Raw genomic sequence first — 13,694 nt, 5'->3', positions numbered from 1 at the left:
CATAGTCTTAATAGTGATAGTATATGACTAACTGGGGCCCAGGTTTGAAAGAAGAAATACTGTCTAATCCGAACATCTGCTAGCGTCGTTGAGATGTCACACAGATCACAGAAACTACAACACATAGAGAATGAATCACCTATATATCATATAGAGACTGTGTCTCCCCAAATTACAAAACACAAAACCCTCGTTAAGCCATTTTGAAAACTTTTGATTGATATCAAACTTGGGGGAAAAAAGGAAGAAAAAACTGAAGATAAACATCATATAAAAGGTAGGGCTACTAAACATTAGATCGCTTTCATCCAAATCACTAATTGTAAATTAAGTTATTACATATCACAGTTCGGATTTGCTCTGTTTGACTGAAATCTAGATTAAAACAGATGAATATATTTGTTTAAATGTGTCTACTCCCTCAGGCTATTGTAATAAATATGAGGCTTGTCTAAAAGGTCATGGAGGATGTGTTGCTACAATTTACAGTGATATTTTAGTGTTACTCACTGGTCATAATATAATTTTTATTATTTTGAACTGATCATGTTTAATGCGACATCATCAGATGTTATCTTTTGTTCTTGCAACAGTATATAGACCAAAAGGGCCTGTTCTGATTTTCTGTCAGATGGAGTTTGGAGTGCCACAGGGATCAGTTTTAGGGCCTCTGCTTATCTACTTATGTATGCTCGCCTGGGAGACATTATCAGGAAACATGAAATTAGTTTTCACTGTTATGCCGACGATACCCAACTATATATTTCTTTGAAAGCCTACGAAATTTCAAAATTTTCTAAATTAACAGAGTGTATAAATGATGTCAGAGTGGATGACTAAAAGTCTGATTAAACAGAGGTACAAATTATTGGAACAAAAACCTAAAAAAAGTAAGATAGTAAAATATATTCTGACTCTTGATGAATGTACTGTACATTCAATATAAATGTCAGTTTGTAGCGTGGCCACATAAGGGGATGTTTTATATTTGGTTCAATGACTTTAAACTAATTATGTTTGTCATTAATGCCTATTTGTTATATTGCTTTCCCCTGTAATCTGTCATTCCCCTCAGCTGTTGTGTGTTGTTCCCCGATCTCTGTTCACGCGAGATCTTCGCATGAATTCGTCTTACGTGTTTTCCTGCCACGTATTCAGGAAGTTACTTTCGGTTTCTATTTAAAGAACTGCTATGCCAATAAACGGGGCTCATTTGCGAGTACACACACACGTACAAAACTCATTCACATTGGATTACTTTGGTGACCTACATGGAAGCGCTGGGACGCCGTTCCTCCGGAGGTATTTCGTTTGGCTCGTTGCCAGGATTACCTTTTTATCAGAGGACATTGGTTTGTCATCAAATTCATCACTCCATCACTAGATCGATCCCAAGGACCCTACAAACACCCGGTGAGACTGATCCGATCACTGTAAATAACTCTGCACACTCTGGACTTCACTATTACATGTACATACACCTTGAGTTGTTATTGTTGTAAATATTATTCTTGATTTTGTAATACACTTGGGTTTATTGGTATTTACATCTGTGTTGATATATTTATTTGTTCCATCCTTTTACACTTATCAATAGAAACAGTACGGTAGATCCCAATATTAGTGTAAACTCCTCTTTAATATATTGGAGAGTGTTACATAGTGGTGGCCCGTACGGGGACGTGCTGTTTCTATTTATTGATAGTGTTTTTTGTGTTCATTAATATGGAAGACATGACACAAGCAAATGGAGGAAGAATGAATGTAAATACTGATGAAATTGAGACTGATGTGAATGAGTTAAGGTGTAGCTCGGTTGAGACTGAGGATGCTGATTTCACTGCGGGCCCGTTTGTTACCAGACGGAACCCTACAGATGAAATAGCATCTGTTTTGAGTTCTTTATATAATTCTGATGATGATGATGATGATGATGATGAAAAGAAATGGTGGATATAAATGTTGTACAGACAATGCAAATGGAGATTGATAAACTTAAGGTGGATTTATTGGCTCTAAATGCAAAAACACAACATAATGAACAGGAATTACAACAGTCTGTAGAGAGTTCCCTTAATAGGGAAACTAGTTTCGGGAGTCAGTGGAGCTGGCTTAGCAGACTTAGGAGATCACTTTCAGAGGTCTATAGAGAAGTTGGAGAGAGCGGTGGTTGATTGTTTCCTCGTGGAGAGATGCTAGATGGGAAAATCAAATGAAAAAAATAAGATTCACCAGTACCCCATCTCGATCTCAAATACAGCCTTTTTACCCTGCTCCTTACCCATCTACAGCTAATGTCTTAAATACTCCCGTACCAGCTACAAGACTTAAAGTCCCTCCTGTAAATAGGGGCAACGCTACCTATGACGTCACTGCTGGAGCACAAAGATCGAACCTGGCTCACCCTTCATGTATGCCCAGCATGTCATCTTTCTGTGGGAAACCCCCTATCCGCCTGGAATTTCTTTCCTTCGGTGAGTCTAGCTGAAACATCCGGCGTACTCCATTTCAGGTCGAACAGGTCGAAAATTATCTGGCCATTAGACCCCTACCTAGTGTGGAGCTCATTGGCACCCTGAGTACAGTGCTCAAAGGACCCGCTTTAAGCTGGTGGAAGGCAGAAAAAAACAAGGTAACAGATTGGCAATCTTTCAAAGATGCTTTTATGTCTGCTTTTCTCCCAGATGATTACCTCACTGAGGTAGAGGACAAGTTAAGATCTCTGGTGCAGCAACCCAATCAGCGTTTGAGAGATTTCGCCTATGATTACCGAGCCCTCTGCCTCAAATGGAAGCCAGCTATCACTGAAGAGGAGATGGTGAGCCGCATTCTTAACAACATCAACCCAAGGGTTGCGGGTTGTCTGAGAGGGACGGTTAAATCAGTGGAACAGCTGGTGAAGGTGGGTTCGATGGTAGAGAAGGACTGGTTGGGAGCGAAAGATTACTGGCAGAAAGTGAGCAAATTGCACAGCAAAGAAACAACAAATAAAAGACCACCTGAACGCCATACCTCAAAAAATCTAGCAGGGGTATCCATTGCTCAACACCACCCAATGACCTCCCTTCTACTAGTGCCAGTAACTATAAAAGGATGAGATGTGAAGGCGGTACTGGATACGGGGAGCACATACACCCTTATTCAGGAAAACCTGTGGAGACAATTAGGAGGGGAAACAAAACCTGACACTCCCGGCCTTCTTCAACAGTTCATTATGGCTGATGGAAAAATGCACCAGGCGATTAACAAGAGATCAGTCTGTTATGAGTGGCATGACAAGGTATGCAGGTTGGACACCTATGTTATGAAGGATGCTCACCTGGCCTTTCCCCTTATAGCTGGTCTGGACTTCCTGAGAGCCGCTGATGCCATAGTGGACGTGGGACACTGGAGATATGGTCTGAAAATGGGCAAAGGATATGATTATCATCCATTCCTAACTGCACTTATAAATCCAATGCTGTCTTCCCATCTGATGGGTGAAAGTTTAGGCACGACTGCTGCTGCTGTGAGTCTATATTATGCCTTACCGCCAACCTGGATTCCACCCACACATGTCTTACCCACACAAGTTGTTCCCAGCTGGGACTCCGACAATCAGGATGAATTAAAAAGGCTGATGGAAAATTGGCCTCATACCACCTCTCAAGTCCTGGGAAAAATGTCTGTGGAACAACACAAAATTATACTTTCTGACGAAATGCCCTTGAGATCCAGAGCTTATAGGGTCTCTCCATTCAAGAGGAAGATTATTGATGCACAAGTAGAACAAATGCTACGAGACCATATCATCGAGCCTTCTTTCTCTCCTTGGTCATCACCTGTAGTCCTGGTCCCCAAACCTGATGGGTCCTACAGGTTCTGTGTGGACTATAGGAGGCTGAATAGTAAAACCATCCCTGACGCTTATCCAATGCCAATCATCCACGACATCTTGGAGTCCATGGAAGGCGCCTCCTGGTTCAGCACATTGGATTTGCAGTCAGGGTACTGGCAGGTTGAGATGGAGGAAAGTAGCAAAGCCAAAACAGCCTTCATCACCTCCCAAGGACTATTCCAATTCTGCTCCATGCCATATGGATTACGGAATGCCGCTGCCACCTTCCAGAGGCTGATGGAGAAGGTCCTAGCAGAGTTGAGATTGAAGTTTTGCTTTGTCTATATTGATGACATCATTATCTATTCAAGGTCTTTATCAGAACATGTCCAACACCTGAACACCATTCTACAGAGACTAAACCAAGCTTCACTTACACTAAATATGAAGAAGTGTCACTTCTTTAAGAAGCAGCTGAAGTTTCTTGGACATATAGTCTCAGAGAAAGGGGTGGAGGTCGACCCTGAAAAGACCCGAGCAGTAGCTGAATATCCTCCTCCCAAAGACATTAAAGCCCTCCAACGCTTCTTGGGATTAGCCGGGTGGTACCACAAGTTCATTCCCCATTTTGCCCACATCACAGCTCCCTTAAACAATCTAAAAAAGAAAGGAGTTAAGTGGGATTGGACTCCTGAGTGCCAAACCAGCCTTGAAAACATCAAACAGCTGTTACAAGACCCACCTGTATTGATGCAGCCTGACCTCAATCAACCGTTCCAGGTTCATACAGACGCCAGTGATGTGGGCTTAGGAGCCATCATTACCCAGCACACTACAGAGGGGGAACGGGTAATAGCTTACGCATCACGAACATTGCGTGGACCTGAACTGAATTATTCTACGGCTGAAAAAGAGTGTCTGGCGGTGGTCTGGGCAGTGGAAAAGTGGAAACATTACCTGGAAGGAAGACACTTCGACATCTATAGTGACCATGCTGCCTTAACTTGGACCTTCAACAGTCCTAAAACCTCCTCTCGGCTGACCCGGTGGACTTTTGGGTTGCAGCAATTCATCTTCCAAGTACATCACAGAAGAGGATGTCTGAACCTGGGACCAGATGTCTTGTCACGAGTCTGTGAAGCTCCTGAAAGTGAAAGTGTGCCCTGTCTAGCCATAATAAAATCAAAATGTGCTTCTGACATACCCCACACGTTACAGGAAATCTCACAAGCACAAAGTCATGATAATACGGTGTCTCTCCTCCAACTGGCCCAAAAAACCAGAAAGGTTCAAGAAAACCAAATAACCTTTGAGGTCCACCAGGGGGTGCTATATTGCCGAGTTCCTGTCAAGAACAATGGAAATAAATTCCAACTGGTTGTTCCTCAGGCATTAATTCCTGGTTTCTTGCACTACGTACATGATAACCCACTGGGAGGACATCTGGGACGACTAAAAACACTGTTGAGGCTCTTGGAGGTGGCGTGGTGGCCAACTGTCCGTAAGGATGTCTGGGAGTACGTAAAAGGATGTGAAACATGTCAAAAATACAAACATGACAATACAAAACCCAGCGGTTTCTTACAGCATACACAAGTGACAGAACCAGGTCACACTTGGGGATGGATTTCATGGGACCTTTCCCGACCAGTAAGAAACGAAACGCTTACTTACTGGTGTTTGTGGATTATTACACCAAATGGGTAGAGTTGTTTCCCCTTCGAGACAGTAAGACCCCTAAGATTGTCAAAATTCTCAGGGAAGAGATCTTTACCCGATGGGGGTTCCCAAAATATCTCATCTCGGACAGGGGGGCCCAATTCACCTCCAATGTGCTTGCTGAGCTCTGCAAATCCTGGGGAAGTATTCAGAAACTCACAACCAGTTATCACCCTCAGACAAACCTGACGGAGAGAATTAACAGGACATTAAAAACAATGATTGCGTCATATGTGGGACAACATCATGAGAGATGGGACCAGTGGTTGCCTGAATTAAGGTTTGCCATCAACACCGCACATCAGGAAACCACAGGTAGAGCACCTGCTGAATTAATGATGGGCAGACAGCTACATGGTCCCCTGGAGAGGTTGATCCTCAAAAACCCCACTCCTGACCAGACCTCGTATAACCTAATTGATAGACAGAACACCATGGCAGAGGAGGTAAAGCTTCGAGTAGGAGTGCAACAATCTAGGCAAGCTAGATACTACAATGCCCGACGGAAAGATGCGCAGTTCCAGCCGGGAGATCTAGTCTGGGTTAGAACTCACCCTCTCTCGTCTGCCTCCAATAAATACTCTGCTAAGCTAAGCCCAAATGGGAGGGACCAGCTGAAATAATAAAAAAAATGGGGCCAATAAATTACACCGTTCAGCTGGGGAGACCCATGTAAAACAGACATTTTAAATGTGGTTAACCTGAAACGCTGATACTGGACGATCTCCTCCTATGACCGAAGGCTGGGGGGATCTATGTAGCGTGGCCACATAAGGGATGTTTTATATTTGGTTCAATGACTTTAAACTAATTATGTTTGTCATTAATGCCTATTTGTTATATTGCTTTCCCCTGTAATCTGTCATTCCCCTCAGCTGTTGTGTGTTGTTCCCCGATCTCTGTTCACGCGAGATCTTCGCATGAATTCGTCTTACGTGTTTTCCTGCCACGTATTCAGGAAGTTACTTTCGGTTTCTATTTAAAGAACCGCTATGCCAATAAACGGGGCTCATTTGCGAGTACATACACACGTACAAAACTCATTCACATTGGATTACTTTGGTGACCTACCTGGAAGCGCTGGGACGCCGTTCCTCCCGGAGGTATTTCGTTTGGCTCGTTGCCAGGATTACCTTTTTATCAGAGGACATTGGTTTGTCATCAAATTCATCACTCCATCACTAGATCGATCCCAAGGACCCTACAAACACCCGGTGAGACTGATCCGATCACTGTAAATAACTCTGCGCACTCTGGACTTCACTATTACATGTACATACACCTTGTGTTGTTATTGTTGTAAATATTATTCTTGATTTTGTAATACACTTGGGTTTATTGGTATTTAAATCTGTGTTGATATATTTATTTGTTCCATCCTTGGAGAGTGTTACAAGTTTATACACACAATTTCTTTTTTAATATTTGATACCAATCTGTCCTTTGAAAATTAAATTTACAATGTTTGTAGAACTACTTTCTTCCACTTCAGAAATATTGCTATGTTACGGCACATGCTATCCGTTTCTGATGCTGGAAAATTATGCGACAATTTTAATCACAAAGAAAAAATTTGGATTATAATATGTGATGTTAACTGACAAAAGAGACAAAAAATACCCAAAAATATCCTTACAGACTGATGCAACAGGAAAAGTTTTGAAAGTTCCACTAAGAGCTCTTTATTTCTTTAGGAAACCAAGTATGTACCAAAATGCCAAAACAAATACACTGATCTGAAAGTTACATCAAGAATGTTTTTAATCTCCAAAGAGCAATATAGCCAACTGAAGAACCTCTATACAGCATACCACATAACGTTTTTTTTTTTGTTTTTATTTTAGATTTATTTTTCAAAACTAAGATTTGTATACATTAATAATACATGCATGGTTTAGAAGAATGTTAAACAAGGCGCTTAGAAAGGCCTCCACTTCACCAGCTCAGATAAATAAATTGAAACCCAATGTGAGCTGTTTTTCAACTTCAATTCAATTTAATTTGATTACAGTACCGCATTACATTAATAGTAATTACACTTTTATTAATTCGATTGATTTCAACTGATTTACAGCCGCCAAAATAATTAATTTTGTTATACTATTCTGATTATAATTGAGACGATTGTGTTTATCACAGTTTGACTTTTATTGGGAACTTTACACTTGAATTGTGACTAGGCTTCTAAGTTAATTAAGCAATAGAGAGTTTAGATGTTTTAGACAGAAGAGGATACTAATACAGATGCATTCTATCTTGTTAATGGATGCACAATTGCATCTCAATTGTATATATTATTAATGTATCATAAATTATGCCTCGTTATATTGGCCACACAACTCCTGCTCTTCAAAACTTTGACATTCTCCACAATCTCGTTTTTAACAGGATTTTTATCATTCTACTGCTGCAGGGCCAAGGAAAGATTTGTTTTTTCTTTTTTGTGAACAATTTGTTTTCATTTATCATTCTGAGATAGACTTTCAATATTTGCCTAATAAGAAAAGATGTACTCCTTATAGCATCTGTGTGATACAATACGGTAACTGGACTACGCCACCCAATTGAAGAGCTGGGACTCTATTAAATTAAATAACTTTAGCTTACAAGTTCTTTTAGTTTGGCGGGAGCAACACAACAGAATTACCCAAACAACTGTTTAAATATAAAAATTTATTTATTACAGTTTCTTATTTCAAGGATAAAAGGAAAGGGCACGCCGTGCATTTGCGTCCTCTCAATTAAACTTTAAAAAAACTGAACAGCAGAAAACTACATTCGCAAATTCACTGGAAGTCCGTAGTTAGGCACCCACAATCCGTAAGCGGTTCCTCGAACCAAGTCCGTCTCGCACCGAACAGTGGCGTCTACACAGCAGCCCACCTGTCACTCACTCGTGCACATCAACACAACACTCACACAAACAGAAAAAAGAGCCGCCAGTATCTCCACAGTAGATAAACACAGCATAAACACAACAGACAACACCACGATAGAATAAATATTAATCGTGCAACACTCAATTAGATCACTGCAGTTCGTGAATATGCATATAGATAACGGTGACGGTAGACAGACTGGAACTCTCCAATTTAGGTGAGACGAGGATCTTAATTCCGGACAAGGCAAGGCACACAAATTAACAGGGCGTCACTCACCGATAAACTGGGAGTAGACGAATCTAGCTCCCAGTCTTGTTGGACAATGCTCCACAACACCAGGACAGACGAAGCAGGGCTCCGGGCAGCACAGCAGAGAACAGTAGCGATCCGTAACGCAGCAGAGGCGGCAGCAATCCAGCGCAGCAGAGAACAGCAGCAATTCCAGCACAGCAGAGGATGGCAGCAATTCCAGCACAGCAGAGAACGGCAGAAATCCAGCACAGCAAAGAACGGCAGGACCGCCACTTCAACCCTTCAGCTTCAACGCGGGCAGACAATGGTCCATGCAACGGTCGGGCAATAAAATAAAATAAAAAAAAACAATCACGACTACCATCCAGCAATAAAATGTGGAGAACAGAGCTGCACAACAGGGTTCACGGGTCACAGACACTCTGTTGTCAGTTCCTTTGCCTTTTTAAACCGTCTGTGATTTGACATGGCAATTACCAACAGCTGTCCATCTACTAATCAGCTGTAATCCGGGCTTCCGAAAAGTACAGGGGCGTTACCGCACACTCTAGATCATAATCAAGTGTCACAAAAATAAACGTGCATCATAAACATAATCACAAAAGAACACCCAATCAAAAGAAAAAAAAGAAAAACAAACAGTGCCAAGTACACACGCAAAAACACACATAAAATAAAATAGACCATAGTCTCTCCATATGACATTTGCATTAGACAAAAAGTATTTTACTTTGGGTGTTTTTGTCGACCTCAAAAAAGCCTTTGATACCATAGATCATAATGAATAATGTTAATGAATAAACTAGAGCTGTATGGTTTTAGAGGCCGTGCTTACTCTTGGTTAGAAAGCTATCTTGATAATAGACATCAGTATGTTCATATTAATGAGCATCAATCAGAAATGCGTAAAGTAACTTGTGGGGTGCCCCAGGGTTCTTTGATTGGTCCCTTATTTTATATTTTAATGATATCTGTAAGGAATCCGATTTGTTAAAATGTGTATTATTTGCAGATGACACAACACTGTATGTATCTGGGGAAAATCTTCACCAATTAATTATTGATGTGTCCAGAGAACTATCCAGAATTAAGCAATGGTTTGACCGAAATAAACTATCCTTTAATTTAAGTGAAACTAAATATATTATATTTAGTAATCGACAAATTAAAACCAGGAAGAGCTTAAAGATTGATGATGTGGAACTAGAAAGGGTAAATGAAAACAAATTTCTTGGAATAATATTAAATCATTGTAGCGAATACAAGTTGAGACAGTCACAATGTCGGTGTAAAAACTGCTTTATTAAAATAAAAGCAGGCAACAGTACAAAACAAGGGCAAATCCAGAGAAGAATGGTCAGGGTGAGCGTTAGGTCAAAAGCCGGGGAATCAAGATATAAACAAGGGGGGCAAATTCGGGAGAGAGTAATCAAAGGGAGCGTGAGGTCGAAGCCGGGGAATCAATATACAAACAAGACAAGCGAGAGGAAAAGACAGGGGAACAAGGGGGGCTGGCAAGCTAAGGGGTAAACGAGAGGAGTACAAAACTAGACGAGACTAGCGGGGGGCGAAGATGCGGGGTAAACTAGAACAATAACCAACCCCCGTGAAACGGATGTGCTGTGGTATTTATAGGGGAAGGTGCAGGTGTAAACAATGAAAGGTGATGAGACGAGTGCAGGTGAAACGATTAAAGGGGTGATTGAGACGAGTGCAGGTGGTCATAATGTTCTGGCCATAGGAGCGTGCATGTGAGCCCGAGGCGAGAGACCTGCTAACGAGCAGGAGATCTCGAGGGAGCAAAACGAGCATGAGAGCTTGAGGGAGCAAAACGAGCGTGAGCTCGAGGGGGGCAGAACGAGCGTGCGAGCTCGAGGGGGCGGAACGAGCGTGCGAGCTTGAGGAGTGAGTGTGTGTGCGACGAAGCGGGGATGGGGCAGAGGAGCGGGGTTCGTGACAGTACTCCCCCCTCTAAAACGGACGGCTCCTGACGGCCGCGCTCGGTTGCGAGGAAGTGGTGCTGGACGATCCCAACAAACAAAAAACCCTGAACAGACAACCCACAAAACACACAAACAAAATTGAGGGCAGTCCAAGGGACACAGAGGGAAATGAGACAGTCCATGGGGTCAATGGGCAGTTTCAAGGCAAGGTCAGGGGGAACATAGCGGACAGGTGGTGGTCGGGAGATCTAGGGGGCAGCCGTAGGGCAGAGACAGGGTCAGGGTGTCTGGAAGGCAACTGGAAGACAGGGACTGGGTCCTGGGGTCTGGAAGGTGACCACCGGACAGGAATAGGGTCCGGAGGCCAGGGAAAAGGCCACAGGACAGGGAGAGGGTCAGGAAGTCCAGGCTGAGCCGTGAAAGGCGGTGCTGTCAGAGGCGGCACTGTAGGCGGCTCTGGAGGTGGGGTTCTGGAAGGCTCTGGAGGTGGAGCTGAAGGAGGCTTAAGGGGGGAAGGCCTGGAAGGCTCAGGAGGTGGAGCCAATAGAGGTGGCGCCGTGGGAGGTCCCCGAGGCGACGACCTGGCAGGCTCTGTAGTCTCGGGGGGTAGAGCCGTAGGAGGCCCGAGAGGTGGAGCCATAGAAAGCTCTGGAGTCTTTGGGAGCAGAGCCGTGAGGGGCTCGGGAGGTGGAGCCGTGGGAGGCTCTGGAGGGGGAGCCGTAGGAGGCTCGGGAGGCGGAGCCGTAGGAGGCTCGAGAGGCAGAGCCGTAGGAAGCTCTGGAGTCTCTGGGAGTAGAGCCGTGAGAGGCTCGGGGAAAAAGGTCGTGGAAGACTCGAGAGGCTCTAGAGGTGGGGCCCTGGAAGGCTCGAGGGGGGGAGCCATGAAAGACTCACGAGACGGAGCCCCGAGAGGCTCGGGAGGAGGAGGAGCCCTGGAAGACTCGAGAGACGAAGCCCTGAGAGGCTTGGAAGGGGGTGGAGCCCTGAAAGACTCGAGAGGAGAAGCCCTGAGAGACTCGAGAGGGAAGCCCTGAGAGGCTTGAGAGGGGGAGGAGCCCTGAGAGACTCGAGAGGTGAAGCCGTGAGAGGCTTGAGGGGTGGAGCCATGAAAGACTCGAGGGACGGAGCCCTGAGAGGCTCGAGGGGAGGAGGAGCCCTGAGAGACTCGAGAGGCGAAGCCGTGAGAGGCTTGAGGGGTGGAGCCCTGAAAGACTCGAGAGGAGAAGCCCTGAGAGGCTTGGGAGGGGGAGCCCTGAAAGACTCGAGAGGAGAAGCCCTGAGAGGCTCGAGAGGAGCAGCCCTGGGAGGCTTGGGAGGAGGAGCCTTGGGAGGCTCGAGAAGAGGAGCCCTGGGAGGCTTGGGAGGAGGAGCCTTGAAAGACTCAGGAGGAGAAGCCCTGAGAGGCTTGAGAGGCGGCGCTCTGGGAGGCTCAAGAGACTTGAAAGGCAGAACCCTGGGGGGCTTGGGAGGTAGAGGTCTGGGAGGCTCGAGAGGAGGAGCCTTAGGAGGCTCGAGAGGAAGAGCCCTGGGAGGCTTGAGAGGAGCCCTGGGAGGCGGAGCCTTGGGAGGCTAGTGAGGCGGAGGCCGCGAGGGCTCTGAGGGGCGAGCAGAACCCGGCAGAGCCGTGGAAGACTCTGAGGGTGGAGCAGAACCCGGCAGAGCCGTGGAAGACTCTGAGGGCGCAGCAGAACCCGGCAGAGCCGTGGAAGACTCTGAGGGCGGAGCAGAACCCGGCAGAGCTGTGGAATACTCTGAGGGCGGAGCAGAACCCGGCAGAGCCGTGGAAGACTCTGAGGGCAGAGCCTCTGCGGTCTTGAGCACAAGACGAGACTGGGGAGAAGGGGCCCTTTTCCTTCTCTTACGTCTTTGGCCAACAGGGGACGTGGCCATGGGGACAGTCGAGGCTACAGGCGCTGGCTCTGGGGCGGTCGAGGCTACAGGCGCTGGCTCACTGACCGTGGCAGACATGGGCGCTGGCTTGCCGGCCGTGGCGGGCATGGGCGCTGGCTCGTTGGCCGTGGCGGGCATGGGCGGTGGCTCGTTGGCCGTGGCGGGCATGGGCGCTGGCTCTCTGGCCATGGCAGGCATGGGCGTTGACTCGCTGGCTGTGCCAGGCTTCGAGACTGGGGCCGTGACCGGCTTCGTGACTGGGGCCGTGACAGGTTTCGAGACTGGGGCCGTGACAGGCTTCGGGGCTAGGGCCGTGTCAGGCTTTGGGGCTAGGGCCGTGTCAGGCTTCGGGGCTAGGGCCGTGTAAGGCTTCGGGACTGGGGCCGTGACAGGCCTCGGGACTGGGGCCGTGTCAGGCTTCAAGACGGGGGGCCGTGTCTGGCTTCAAGACGGGGGCCGTGTCAGGCTTCGGGACTGGGGCCGTGGTAGGCTTCAAGACGGGGGCCGTGGTAGGCTTCAAGACGGGGGCCATGGTAGGCTTCGAGACGGGGGCCATGGTAGGCTTCGAGACGGGGGCCGTGGTGTGGAGCGCTGGTTCAGTGTCTGCCTCCCCCACAGTAAACGAGGAACCAGCGTACAGTAGGGCGAGGTCAATAAACTGAGCCAGGTTGAGAGAGCAGCGACCACCAGGCATGAATGATGAGGCTGGCTCATTCAGTCCAAATTGAAAAATGTCTTTCAGAGCCACCTCATCAAAATTCACCTGGTTAGCCAGGGCACAAAAATCAGTCACATAAGCTTCTAAGGTTTGGCTCCCCTGGCGCAAAACCAAGAGTCGGGCCGCTGGCTCCACAATGTTAAGGGCAAGGTTATGAGTTCCACAACCGCTGCCCTGCATAAACAACCCTTGGCAAGCGCCCGAAGAGCCGTCAAACCTCTCAGGGGATTGAAGGCTTACGGCGCTCAGGGATGCGTTGGGAGCATCAACGGTCTCAGGGGCAGACACAGGTGAAACAGGGTGAAATAAGTCAGAAATCGCACGTACCTGTGGCCCCAGCGCCGTGAGATCCTTCAGCAGAGCGTGCAGAAAAAATCCGCTCTAGTGAGCTGCGTACATCCGCGGGATACATTGTGACTGTCTTCGGTGGGGTTGGTTATTCTGTAGCGAATACAAGATGAGACAGTCACAAT

Source organism: Xyrauchen texanus, chromosome 18 (genome assembly GCF_025860055.1).
Source record: "Xyrauchen texanus isolate HMW12.3.18 chromosome 18, RBS_HiC_50CHRs, whole genome shotgun sequence".
Taxonomy (NCBI): Eukaryota; Metazoa; Chordata; class Actinopteri; order Cypriniformes; family Catostomidae; genus Xyrauchen; species Xyrauchen texanus.
The sequence above is the reverse complement of the archived record's forward strand: the minus strand, read 5'-3'. Positions refer to the sequence as shown.